Source organism: Psammomys obesus, unplaced genomic scaffold (assembly GCF_907164565.1).
Source record: "Psammomys obesus unplaced genomic scaffold, mPsaObe1.curated_primary_1811, whole genome shotgun sequence".
Lineage (NCBI taxonomy): Eukaryota > Metazoa > Chordata > Mammalia > Rodentia > Muridae > Psammomys > Psammomys obesus.
Window position 1 is genome coordinate 6982496 of NW_026594418.1, and position 13493 is coordinate 6995988.

The following is a 13493-nucleotide window of genomic DNA, read 5'->3' on the forward strand; positions in this document are numbered from 1 at the left end:
TATCTCTTTAGGTGCTAAAAAATAATTGATCATCTCTTTAGGTGCTGAAAAAGCATTTGACAAAATCCAACACCCATTCATGTTTAAAGTCTTGGGTAGATCAGGGATACAAGGCCCATACCTAAACACAATACAGGCAATACCCAGCAACCCTATAGACAACATAAAATTAAATGGAGAGAAACTTAACAAAATTCCATTGGAATCAGGGACAAGACAAGGCTGCCTCCTCTCTCTGGATCACTTCAGCATAGTACTTGCAGTTCTAACCAAAGCAATAAGACAACTAAAGGTGATCAAGAAGATCTAAATTGAAAAGGAAGAAATCAAAGTATTGCTATTCTCAGATGATATGATAGTATACATAAGTGACTCTAAAAATTCTACCATGGAACTCCTACAGATGATAAACACTTTCAGCAAAGTGGGTTGGATACAAAATTAGCTCAAAAAAAAAAATCAATAACCCTCCTGTATACAAACAACAAATATCCTAGAAAGAAATTAGGGAAACAACGCCCTTCACAATAGCCACAAATAATAAAAAATATCTTGGTGTAACTGTAACAAAGCAAGTGAAAGACCTTTAAGTGACAAGAACTTCAAGTCTCTGAAGAAAGAAATTGAAGATATCGGAAGATGTAAAGATCACCCATGCTCATGGATTGCTAGGATTAACATAGTAAAAATAGCCATCTTACCAAAAGTAATGTACACATTCAATGGAATTCCCATCAAATTACCAACATAATTTTTTACAGACCTGGAAAAAACAACTTTCAACTTTATATGAAACAAACAAACAACAACAACAACAAAACAGAATAACCTAAAACAATCCTATACAATAAAAGAACTTGGGGACTTGGGGAGGGGCATGCATGGAGAAGGGAGAGGAAAGGTGGGATTGGGAGGGGAGGAGAGAGGGGGAAAAAGCCTTATGAAACAGCTGGTGGCTGTAACACAAATCCTGGGTTGGGGGAGGGGATGCAGAGAGAGATGGCTTCCTAGAACTCACTGACCACCCACCCTGGCTGGTGAGTTTCAGGTTATTTGAGAAATTCTTTCCCCAAAAGTAATGTGAAGAAACATTTCGGACAATGTCTAAAGAGAAATTGGACCTGCACACATACATACCTGTACATATGCACATACACACACACACACACACACACACACACACAAGACAGAGAGAGAGAGAGAGAGAGAGAGAGAGAGAACAAGAAAGTCATAAAAAGGCTGAACAAAATTTAGCAAGGTCAACATTGAAAAGAAAGTTTTTAAGTTTTTAAACAGAATTTGAAAAGGATCAGGAAGGTTAGAACTTCACGTCAGCCATTTTTTTCTCAAAACATCAAGAGAATCTGAAAGTACCAGTACGCCCATACTTGTCATAATAAAATAAGAGTTTTAAGCTGAAAGCTGAGAAAAAAAAATTGATGAATGTCTCAGTCTTAAAGGAAATTTCTCTAGTAAAAACTAACAGACGTTCAGACTGGAGAAACAATCCACTCAGGAAATGTAATAACTAATTGTTTTTGTTGCTGAAATGAGTTGGCCTTCTCTAGCTGAGTACACATAAGGTTTGTGACACAATAGAAACAGCAAGACATCAAGTATGACCTCTGAGACATCATGTTCAGTGTGAGAACCTCAGGAAATGTAAGGCATTGACTTTATTCTGTTCTACTTAGGGGTTCTGATGTTAGCTTTGGCAAAGATGCCTGAAAATTTTATTAGAACTATCTTACTTCTAATCAAGAGGGAGTAAATATAAATTATATTTTCCCAGAAAAAAAAAAAAAAACAAAAAAACTTCTGGAGGTATCTCCATGCCTGATTTCAAGCTATGCTACAGAGCAATAGTCATAAAAACTGCATGGTACCTACATAGAAATAGACTCATTTGATCAATGGAATCAAATTTAAAACCCATAAATAAACCCACACACCTATGGACACTTGATTTTTGACAAAAGAACCAAAACTATGCAATGGAATAAATAAAGCATTCAATAAATGGTCCTGGTTTACATGTAGAAAAACACAAATCGATCCCTATTTATCATGCTGCACAAAACTCAAGTCCAAATGGATCAAAGACCTCAACATAAACCAAGAAACACTAAATTTATTAGAAAAGAAAGTGGGGGTCAGCCTTGAACCCGTTGGCACAGGAGACAACTTCCTGAACAGAACAACTCTGGCTCGAAGATCAACAATTAATAAATGGGACCTCATGAAACTGAAAAGCTTCTGTAAGGCAAAGAACACTGTCAACAGAACAAAAAGGCAGCCAACATATTGGGAAAAGATCTTTCCCAGCTCTACAATCTGACAATGGGCTAATATCCAAAATATAAAAAAAACTCAAGAAATTAAACACCAAAACCCCAAATACTCCAATTAAAAACGGGGTTGAGAGGGAACAGAGACCTCTCAACAGAGGAATCTCAAATTGCTTTGAAGCATTTCAAGAAATGCTCAAAGTCCTTAGTCATCACGGGAATGAAAATCAAAATGACTCTGAGATGCCATTTTACAGCAATCAGAAAGGCTAAGATCAAAAACTCAAGTGACAGCACATGCTGGCAACGATGTGGAGAAAGGGAAACACTCCTCCACGGCTGGTGGGAGTGCAAACTTGTACAACCACTTTGGAAATCAATCTGTCACTTTCTCAGAAAATTGGAAATTGATCTACCTCAGGACCCAGCTCTACCCCTCCTGGCCATATACTCACAAGATGCTCCACCACTGAACAAGGACATTTGCTCAACTACGTTCATAACAGCTTTATTCATAATAGCCAGAATCAGGAAACAACCCAGATGTCCCTGATCATGAAGAATGAATACAGAAATTGTGGTACATTTACACAATGGAATACTATTCAGTTATTAAAAACAGGGACATGATGAAATTTGCAGCCAAATGGACTAACCTAGAACATATCCTGAGGTGACCCAGATGCAGAAAGACACACATGGTATATACTCACTTACAAGTGTCTTTTAGCCATATGGTACAAATTAACCATGCTACAATTCACAGATTCAAAGAAGAGAAGTAATAAGGAGGACCCAAGGAATGATGCTTAATCTCCCTCAGAAGGGGAAATAGAATAGTGAGTTGAAGAGAGGGAACAGAGTAGGAGAGAGAACTTGGAGAGAAATGAGGGTGGAGATCAGACTTAGAAATAGAGGGGGTGCAAGAACAGGCCTGCAGAGAGAAGAGAAACCATTGGCAAGGTCATCTCTGTGACAAGCTGGAGACCCATGACAGAATAGGCTCCTGGGAGGATATGGGGGTGACTCTAGCTGAGACTCCTATAGCAGGGGTCATGGAGACTGAAGAGACCACCCTCTAACTAGACACGACTCCTAGTGGAGAGAGGGGAACACCAAACCACCCACAAAAACTTCAACCCAAAATTTAACCTCCCTACAAGATGTGCAGGGATAGAAAGAGCAGAGATTAAGAGAATGTCCAACCAATGTATATCAACTTGAGACCCCACCCCAGGGAAGAGAGCCAATCCCTGACACTATTAACAATACTTTGCTACACTTGCAGATGTAAGCCTAGAATAGCTGTCCTCTGAGAGGCCCCACCCAGCAGCAGATCAAAACAGATGCTAAAACTCACAGCCAAACATTGGGTGGAGCGCAGAGTCTAGTGGAAGAGTAGGGTGAAGAATAGAAAGACCTGGAGGGAACAGGAGCTCTACAAGAAGATCAACAGAGCTAACTAACCTTGGTTGGGGTGGAGGGCTTTCAGAGACTGAAGCACCAACCAAGTACCATGCATAAACTGGACCTAGCCCCTCCCCCACAGATGTAGCCTATGGGCAGCTAGGTCCTCATATAGGCTTCCTAGCAAGTGAAGTGGGGCTGCCTCTTACATGGACTCTGTTGCCTATTTTTTTGATCACTTTCCCCTTGGCAGACTACAGGGAAAGAGGACTCATGCAGTCCTGATGCAACTTGATGTGCTGGGGTGGGTTGTTGGAAGGGCTCCCCCTTTTCTGAGGAGAAGGGGAGGGGGAGGGGGCAAGAGAAAGCAAGGGTGGGACTGGGAAGAGAGGAGGGAGGGGGTTATGAACAGGATGTAGAGTGAATACACACATACATGAATGCATACATATATACAAACATACATACATACATGAACTGTAGATAATGTCCCTAAAGGGACTTCCTCATGCTCGGTCTTTCCTTCCTTCCTTCCTTCTTTCTTTCTTTCTTTCTTTCTTTCTTTCTTTCTTTCTTTCTTTCTTTCTTTCTTTCTCTCTCTCTCTCTTTCTTTCTTTCCCTCTCTCTTTCTTTCTTTCTTCTTCCTTTCTTTTTCTCTTTCTTCTTTGCAATTTTAATCTTTTAAAATTTGTTTTATTCTTAAAACTTTCATGCATGTATATAATGAAACATGAACATGTATATCTCCTGGCTGCCCCTTCTAGCTCCCCCATATACTCCCAACATGCACTAAGTCCACCTAGTGCTGTTCATATGTGCATGGGTGTGGAGCTATCCATGGGAATATCCTATTTGGTTTCTGGTAGGTATCTGCAAGCCAGAAAATTGAGGTCTTCACCATCTTACTGTTACTTATTCTTTTACCTGGAAGCTTCACTCTAGCGGGCACTCTGATTTTCTTTGGAACTTTTTTTTAAATTTTTTATTAATTACACTTTATTCATTTTGTATCCCCCCATAAGCCCCTCCCTCCTCCCCTCCCGATCCCACCCTCCCTCCCCTTTCTGCATGCATGCCACTCCCCAAGTCCACTGATAGGGGAGGGTCTCCTCTCCTTTCTGATCTTAGTCTATCAGTTCTCACCAAAATTGGCTGCATTGTCCTCTACCGTGGCCTGGTACGGCTGCTCCCCCCTCAAGGGGAGGTGATCAAAGAGCAGGCCAATCAGATTGTGTCAGAGGCAGTCCCTTTTCCCATTATTATGTAACCCACTTGGACACTGAACTGCCATGGGCTACATCTGTGCAGGAGTTCTAGGTTATCTCCACGAATACTCCTTGGTTGGAGTATGAGTCTCTGGGAAGTTCCCTGTGTTCAAATTTTTGTGTTTTTTTTAAACTTTTATTAATTACACTTTATTCACTTTGTATCCCCCATAAGCCCCTCCCTCCTCCCCTCCCGGTCCCACCTTTCCCCCCTTTCTGCATGCATGCCCCTTCCCAAGTCCACTGATAGGGGAGGTCCTCCTCTCCTTCTTTCTGATCTTAGTCTATCAGTTCTCATCAGAAGTGGCTGCATTGTCAGGGTTCTAGGTTATCTCCACGAATAGTCCTTGGTTGGAGTATGAGTCTCTGGGAAGTTCCCTGTGTTCAAATTTTCTTGTTCTGTTGCTCTCTTTGTGGAGTTCCCGTCCCCTCCAGCTCTTACTATTTCCCACTTCTTACATAAAATTCTATTCACTCTGCCCGTCAGTCGGAACCTGCCACAGAGGGCCCCTGAAAGCCTCTGCCGTGCAGACTGTCAAAGCAGATGCTGAGCCTGATGGCCAACTGATGGGCAGAGTGAATGGAACTCTTATTATTAGAAAACTTCAGTTGATTTCCTTAAAGGGGCTTCCCCAATCTATTTTCGTGCATTTACTGAGTGCCTGGTTTGATGTTTTGCATTTGTGTTCTTTCTATCTCTCTTGTTACTATTTTTTTTTACTCAAGCTGGTTATGTACATGATAAACTCTCTCCTTCAAAATTGAAAATATTATAATTTTTCAGACTGTATAGAACAAAAAATTGAGTTAAAATAATGTGAAAAATGTTTAAGATCTAGGACAAAGCAAAGAGTTCTTATATTTGATACCAAAATGAGATCCATAAAAAGAGAAGTTGATAAATTTGGCTTCACCAAAATTAAAACTTGATTGACTTTCCATCAATTAGATGAAGAGATAGCTGTGGAGCTGGAAAAAAGATCTTCCAAATTCCATGTTTTACAAAGAACTAAAATCTAGAAGAGACAAAGAACTCTCAAAATACAACAGTGAAACACACACAAAATCTAGCCATAACATGGACAAAACATAAAGAGATATTTCAATGAATATCTCCGATATTTCATTGAATACATACAGATCACCAGTCATCTCCATCAATATCACTAGCCTTTGGGGGACTCAACAAAACCCACAAATTAAATAATGAGATGCTACTACACATCTCTCACAATGGCTAAAAAATGCAGACCACTGTAGTGACATACCCAAAGCTGGTGAGATGGGAGAGTGTAAAATGATGCAGATCCCTTGAAAACATTTTGGTAGTCACTGAAGAAACTAAAAAATTAAGTCTCACATTTCCCAACAATTGAAGCCATAGAAATGAGGGTATACCCCCTAAAAGTTGTACATGACTGTCGACAGAGCTTTATTGGAAATGAACAGTAGCAGGAGGCCGGCCAGATGACCTAATGGAACCATACCACATGATGTTTTTACTCAGCAATTAAAAGGAACTGAAGTACTGACTCAATCAACATCCTGGGTAAATCTCCAGAGCATTGTCTTGAATGAAAGATTATGTACTGTATAATTCCATTTAAATAGTATTATTGAAATGATGGAATTATAGAAATGTTGACTAGATTAGTAGTGGTTGTTGGGAATTTAAAAGACAAGAGGGCAGTGCATGTGACTATAAGAGAATAACTCGGGATCCTTGTATTAAGTGGAATGTTCTGTGGTTTCATGATTGTATCAACCCTAATATCCTGGCTGTGATGTTTTAGTATTGTCTTTTAAAAGACTACCATTGTTGAAAACTGACTAAAACCTTTCCAGATTAAATCAATATTATTTCTTATAGCCATATGTAAACTGGCCCTGGAACCTGACTAGAACAATGAGGGAATAAAGAAAGATCAGTTGCACAGACCCATGTACAAAACAGCCAGAATCAGGAGGACCACGCTTGCTGTGTTGGAGTAACACCAACTTTGCAAAAGTCCAGAACCTCGCATGCTTATATACACAACACAGGGAGGAGGAGATAGGTTAATTAAATTAAATTTCTTTTACTCTAATCTTCTCAGGAAATAGCCTTTTAGGATAATTCAAGTCTTCTTTAATAATTAACATTAATTATTGATTTACATGCAATTCTAAAAAATAATATAGATTTACCCTGGATAGCCTTTAGCCAGATTTTTCACAATGAAACTGGTGGTGAGCCTAGGCAGTCCTAAGCAAATGTGTAAGGAGGGAAATTTTGGCCACGTGTGTGGCAAGGAGCGAGTGTCCAATCCCCTGGACCTGGAGTTATAGGCAGCTGTGAGCCAGCAGAGAATGGGTGCTGGGTACCAAATCCAGGCCTTCCAGAAGAGCAGAAAGCACTCTTAACAACTGAGTGATCTTTCCAGCCCCAAATATTTCCTTTTGATTTTTATAATTTTTTTTTTCTTGTTCAAACGAGATTTGGTACATCCCAGACCGACCTGAAACTCATTTTACCAAGAAATATCACCTTAAACTCCTGATCTTTCTGTTTCCCGCTCCGGGGTGCTGTGTGACGACACAGTTATTACATGCAGTGCTGGAGATGGGGCCCTGGGATCCACAGCTGTTTGGCAAGCACTCTACCAAACAAACGGAATCCCACGTCCCAGAGATTGTACCTTCAGTTTAAGTTGTGATTTATCCACAAAAGTCTGGTGTTACCTAGACCTAAATGAAGCCCTCTGTAGCACCTTTCTTCTGTTAATTTATATTAACAGAATGAACACGACCAGTTTATAACCATCTATTATAAACTAATAGCTGGATAGAAAGCCAGCTAAAAAATAAGTTATTTTCGTGACTTGTAGGTAGGTAATGGGACCACGGGACTAAAATAAATATGAAATCCAATCAAAGGGCAGACATTTTAATGAAATAATATTCCTCACCAACGTCATTTATAACAGCATAAATGTTCTCCTCTCCCTTTGCAACCTTTTATAGATCTTGCCAGCTGTCGTATCTCTTAGAAAAATCTATTTCCGTGTGGAGAATTCAATTCTGATCACTCAATTTTTTTGTATTGAAACCTTTTTTATATCATTGATCTAGTAGGAGGCTCATTTTGACTATTTATAACAAAAACTTCTCACTTGGGTTTTGCCGATCAGTTCTTTTTTTTTTTTTTTTATTTCTGGAGCCTAAAGGAATCCTCCACTTTATTAAAACCTCATCTATGCAGTTATAAAAATTTGTACCCCCACCTACAAGCCCCTCACACACCATATCCAATTTCTTTGCCTAGACAGAACCTGCTCATCTTGGGCCAGATTCTAGCTGGGTGACTCTGATTTATCCTCCTGTACTCCCAACCCATCAGTCCCTCAGGTATAGTCTGTGTTCTGTTTTCAGTGACCCAGCCTAGCCTAGACAGCCCTGCTGAACTGGCCCACAGTCTCCAGGCTCATGTCCAGAGCTGCCCCAGCCCTCTCCAACCTACATGCTCCTCGTATGCAACATTCAACTTCTCTGTCCATTCAGGTCCTAAATACCTTGTGCCAGGGGTTGAGTCCATTGGATTCTCCTGTCTATGCATTATTCCCAGGCCTCAGATCTATCCCCCAAACTCCAGACTTGGACCAGGATGCATTATCTGGCATGCCAGTGAAGCCCTCTCTTACCCACTTGACTTCATTCCACCTAAGCTATATCCAATATTAGGCTCAACACTGCCAGCCTATTCTGTGTTCTGCCCCAGCCTGCTTTGTCCATATCAGACAAAAATAATTTTTAAAAATCCACACACCCAAATCTCAGCACAAAAATAAAAACAATATGAAAGATGAAGGCAGTATCTCTCCCCCGCAAATTCACCAATCCAATGTGACTGCCAATAAAAATTACCTAGATAAAGCTCTATAGTCAGAATTTAAAAGAACAATCATAAACTTTGTCAGAGAATTCAATGAGTTTAAAGAAGACACAATGAAACAATGTAATGAACTTAAAGAGAATAAACACCTGAGCAAAACATAAGACTGATGGAAATGATAAAGACAGGCCATGATTTAAAAGTGGAATTCAGTAAAGAGACAGAAATACTGAGGAAGGCTCAAACAGAAATCAAGATAGAATTAAAAATCCCTACCAGACTTGTGGAGAAGCCACCTTTTGAGTTGTTGGCTAGAGCTCTCCAAGAGACTCCCCAAGACATATAACCCAGTGCTCTGTTGCCCTTGGCTGTCCCCCAGAAGGGGATGATAATTCTCACTTGCTGAGAATTATCATGCATATCAGAGACAAGGCTCAGAGAGCTCAGGCAGCTCCCTGAGCTGCCTCCTCCTTGAGAACAAGACCACCATGTACCAGGCTTCTGAAGGAAGAAAGCAACCAATAGTCCTATGCAGACATGATGCCCCTGAGATGATACAATACACACACACACACACACACACACACACTCCATTCAACCCAGGAAGGGAGCCTATGACAGACCAAAGAAGTATTAACTGCACCAGTGTCCTCAAGAATCTTTCTAGGTTTTGCTCTTCTGAACATGTGACCTTTTGTTTAGCACCTGTTTACCACAGGAGGCTTATGGCCCATCTCTTCCCTCCTGGAGGAGATGGTTCAAGTTGGCTGGAATGTTGTGATTTGAAGGAATACGCCGTACAATTAGTGAGCGACTAAGCAATCTCATGAATCCGACAACTCTTGGAACCAGGATAGTTTCTTCATATCGTTGAACAGTTACTAAGGAATGTCTGTGTTCATGGTAGACAGTGACTCACATCCAATGTCTGGGGCTCCTGGGGGAAAAAAAGCAGGGGAGAGGTGTTTTTGAGAAAGGTGCACACAGGAATCCAGAGTCTCCTAGGAAGTATTAGGTGTATCTATAAAGGACTTTCTTCTCTTGGTGGCTCCGCTCAGTGTTTTCTATCTCCTCCCTATATAGTTACTTACCTAGAATCAGTTTTTAGATTTCATGTCTCAGGTTATTACCAAGGATATTCTAGATATTGGTGCAGAATTGGAGCTGATATATACATATATATTCATTCTCTCTCTGACTCACATGTTTCAGACTAACAATCAAAACATCCAGGGATCACCGTTCTGAAGCAAGCCTACACAAGCCTCACCCGTGATCTCTGTCAACAGCACTCTAAACATAACAGAAAGGACTTTTGCAGCGCTAGGCCACCTGACAGTTGGGGGCCAAGGAATATCATGAAGTCACATACCATGCAACCTCACACAGATTTACTGGGGAGACACAAAATGGTGGCTGCCTATAAACTGGAGGAGTGACAATAGTGGGCTAGACAGAGCAGCAGGCTTTTACGGGGTCTTTGGAGCAGGCCCAGTGAGCTAGTGGAAAAGTACTATGCACTGCAAGTATTTACTTGGCCGTTAATACTGAGTCATGGGGGAGGGGCAGGGGTTTCCAAGTCTCAGATTTTGCCAGAGGCCAGAGCCAGGTCTGTTACCTTTAATAACACCTTCTAAACTGGCGTGTGATGGAAATCTAACAAAACAGGCAAAAACCAACTCCCAAGAAACAGACAGGTCTCTCACTTTCAGCCATTGTTCTGGGGAGAAAGTAGGAGAATCCCATCTGAGGATATGTGTGTGTTTCAGTGAATTAATTTTCATCATAGCTTTTTAATGATGTTTGCAGTTTACCATTTTAGTTATTTTTCACATACACTTTTATCACTTAAATGTTGATGTTTTGGGGCCCAAGAAATGGCTTAGCAGTTAAGAGCACTGGCTGCTCTTTCAGACAACCTGGTTAGATTTCCAGCACTCACATGATGGCTGACAACAGTCTCCCGTTCCAGGATTTCCGATGCCTTCGTCTGGCCTCTGTGGGTATCAGGCATACACACAGTGTGCAGTCATAATGTAGGTAAAGTACACATACACATAAAATAAAGTTTAAAAATATTTTGGTTGGAAATTTGAATTTTTACTCATGTAGTGGCTAATTTATTTTAGAGTAAGTAAGTAGAACGTATTATGTTTCTTTTCTTAGCAATAATCATTTGCTGTTCTGGATGGTGAATTCGGGAAGGATTTTTTACTCTATGTACTCCTGCAAAGCAAGCATTTGAAATTTTATTATTGGTCAAGTTAGATTGATCCAGGAAACGTGAATATATCTATGTTTTAAATGCTCCTACTAAAACTAGGAGACAAATAGAAGGTTACTGATCTATGACTGGATGAAATATAGTTGGGTCCAAAAGGTGATACTTGTACAAGCAACAATTTGCAATCTTAATTCACTCAATTGATGACATAGCAAACTTGGAAGTGAATTATGTGTGCTAATTATCAGGACCACTCTATAAAAAAACCACTTTACATATGCGGAATATTTGTCATAGCTAGGTACTATCCAGGTCTGACCCTGATTAGTTTTTGAGATCCAATGAGATCATAGCTTTTTAATCATGTTTGTGCGAGATCCATTCAGGCCTTAGACAAAATTGTTAGACTTCTAATCTTACAAGTCTGGGTAAGCAAGGACAAGTTATCCACCACAATAGCTGTCCCCATAGGCTTCAGTGTTGAACATGTGGTCCCAGCTGATGGCGCGATTTGGGAAGATTGCGGAATCTTTAGGTGTGGCGCCTAACAGGAAGAAGTGAGTCACTAGGTTGGGTGTTGAGGCTTTCTAGACTGTCCCCATGTCTTGTTCACTCTCGGCTTCCTGATTATAGATGAAAGATGATCTGTCAGCTTCCTGCTTTGACCGCTATGCCTGCCTTCCACAGTGGCTGCCATGATGAACTCTATTCCCCAGGAAGTGTAAAGAAAAAAAGAAAAAAAAAATCCTGTTTCCCCTAAGTTGCTTTTATCAGAGAAATTTATCACAGCTAATAAAGGTACTGACACGTGACCTGTCGGAAACTGCCACGTGGGATTTGACTATCCGGTAACATGAAAAAAATAAACAAAAGATTTTGAAAGAATATCAGCTATACCAGTGGGAAAGGCAGTTTCTTTTCTCACCAGAGGGATCAAGTCTGAAACATGCTTCAGTGTGCTCCCCAGTGACTTAGCCTTGAATCTGCACGTATGTCTCCTCCTGGCGGATTCTGTAAAATTCCAGATGACAAGACTGATCCATATTTTTTTTTTCATTTTTAAACTTTACTTTGTATTGTAGTTAGAGCATAAATCCTCAGCTATTTTTACTTTAAAATTTGTTGAGTATAGCATGCAACATGTGTGTGTTTTTTTTTTTTTTTTAAGATTGGATATTTGCTAGTTATTGTATAGAAAATATGACTTAAGTTGGAACAGAATCCACATGGTAAAAATTTCATGCTGGGGCTTGGGCCTAAGGTCTTGTATAGGCTAGGCAAGTGTTCTGTCACTGAACGGTATGTCCAGTCCCCAAATATACCATCTTTTTTTTTTTAAATCTTTTATTTATTTTTTATTAATTACACTTTATTCATTTTGTATCCCCCCATAAGCCCCTCCCTCCTCCCCTGCCAATCCCACCCTCCCTCCCCTTTCTGCATGCATGCCACTCCCCAAGTCCACTGATAGGGGAGGTCCTCCTCTCCTTCTTTCTGATCTTAGTCTATCAGTTCTCATCAAAAGTGGCTGCATTGTCCTCTACTGTGGCCTGGTAAGGCTGCTCCCCCCCAGGGGGAAGTGATCAAAGAGCAGGCCAATCAGATTATGTCAGAGGCAGTCCCTCTTCCCATTACTATGTAACCCACTTGGACACTGAACTGCCATGGGCTACACCTGTGCAGGGGTTCCAGGTCATCTCCACAAATAGTCCTTGGTTGGAGTAGGAGTCTCTGGGAAGTTCCCTGTGTTCAAATTATCTTGTTCTGTTGCTCTGCTTGTGGAGTTCCCGTTCCCTCCAGCTCTTCTATTTCCCACTTCTTACATAAAATTCCATTCACTCTGCCCATCAGTTGGCCATCAGGCTCAGCATCTGCTTTGACAGTCTATACTGCAGAAGCTTTCAGAGGCCCTCTGTGGCAGGTTTCAAGGTGGTTTCCTGTTTTCTTCTGGCTTTCAGAGGCCCTCTGTAGCGGGTTCCGAGGTTGTTTCCTATTTTCGTTTTCTTCTGATGTACATCCTCTTTGCCTTTCAGGATGGGGATTGAACATTTTAGTTAGGGTCCTCTCTTTTGCTTAGTTTGTTTAGATGTACAGCTTTTAGTGGGTTTATTCTATATTGTATGTTTATATGAGTGAGTATATACCGTGAGTGTCTTTTTGCTTCTGGGTCAACTCACTCAGGATGATCCTTTCCAGGTCCCACCATTTACCTGCAAATTTCATGATTTCCTTATTTTTCATTGCTGAGTAATACTCCATTGTATAGATGTACCACAGTTTCTGCATCCATTCTTCAGTTGAGGGGCATCTGGGTTGTTTCCAGCTTCTGGCTATTACAAATAAAGCTGCTACAAACATGGTTGAACAAATGTCCTTGTTGTGTACTTGCGACTCTTTTGGGTATATGCCTAGGAGTGGTATGGCTGGATCTTGAGGAA